At 42.3% G+C, this 993-nt stretch overlaps 1 protein-coding gene across 1 annotated transcript in view; it reads left to right on the top strand.

Annotated features, from left to right (window-relative positions):
* Nucleotides 1-284: 284 nt before the first annotated feature.
* znf536 (zinc finger protein 536) overlaps nucleotides 285-993 on the top strand; it is a gene marked incomplete in the record, with an annotated part of 228150 nt that continues 227441 nt past the window's right edge. Inside the window, 1 exon segment of the mRNA XM_042221534.1 lies at nucleotides 285-580.

Here is a 993-nt window from a genome sequence, read left to right as displayed (position 1 = left end):
CTTTATGGCTTCTGGTCCGAGGGTGCTGGGATTTTTACCGCTATGTTTCTCTGTCATCTTTCATGCATTTGACACAGTTGCACTCTTTGTGTGCTACTACTGTATACTGTATACAGTACAATACAATACAGCACTGGCAGAAGTACAAACACAGTGTAGGTGACACCGTCAGGGTTCCTGAGGGTCTTCCAGAGTCTCCAAACTTTGTTTCACTGTGTGTTTATGTGTCTCAACACTGTTCTCACATCAGTCTTAAAGTTACAGCGTGTAAACATTTCTCTGTTACATGTTAGTTGGTTGAAGTGTGCCGAGTTTTGTTTTCTTATCCCTCCTGTTCAGTGAATAATTTGGAGGGGCTGTCAGCCAATAGAGATTAAACTTAGGCTACACACCATAACGAGCCGGATCCGCCCCAGAGATTTTCCCTGTCTGCCAAAGGCTCTGCTGCTTACCTCAGCTGTAAATGTCCTGCTTTACTTACTCTGGAAGAGGCTTTAAAACTTTGTGAAAGGAGTCCGATAGGATTTGATGAGACAGACAAGCGCATTTCTGACTGCCATACTGATGTGAGCTGTTGAGGGTATGTGCATGTGTCATTAAGCGCTACTGTTTTTGCTGCTGTGAGCTACTATTAGCATCAGTTAGCTATTTTTAGCCTTTATTAGATGCTGTTTTCGTGCTGTTAGCATCTGTTAGCTATTGTTAGCCTTTATTAGCTGCTGTTTTTGTCCTGTGAGGTACTGTTAGCATCTGTTAGCTATTTTTAGTGTTTATTAGATGCTGTTTTCGTGCTGTTAGCATCTGTTAGCCATTGTTAGCCTTTATTAGCTGCTGTTTTGCTTTCTGTGAGCTATCCGGTCGTTAAGTCTGACGTCACTAGCCGTGTCTGGGCCTAAACTCCGCTGCAGGTCCATATATCAAACGATCACTATGGCATTACTGAGAGTTGAAAAACTGTCTAAAGTCTTTCATCTTTAATAAAATGATCAGCGT

The sequence above is a fragment of the Haplochromis burtoni genome, unplaced genomic scaffold (genome assembly GCF_018398535.1).
Source record: "Haplochromis burtoni strain Fernald_Lab_line unplaced genomic scaffold, NCSU_Asbu1 Contig_69, whole genome shotgun sequence".
NCBI lineage: Eukaryota > Metazoa > Chordata > Actinopteri > Cichliformes > Cichlidae > Haplochromis > Haplochromis burtoni.
This window is presented reverse-complemented; position numbering and strand designations above follow the sequence as displayed.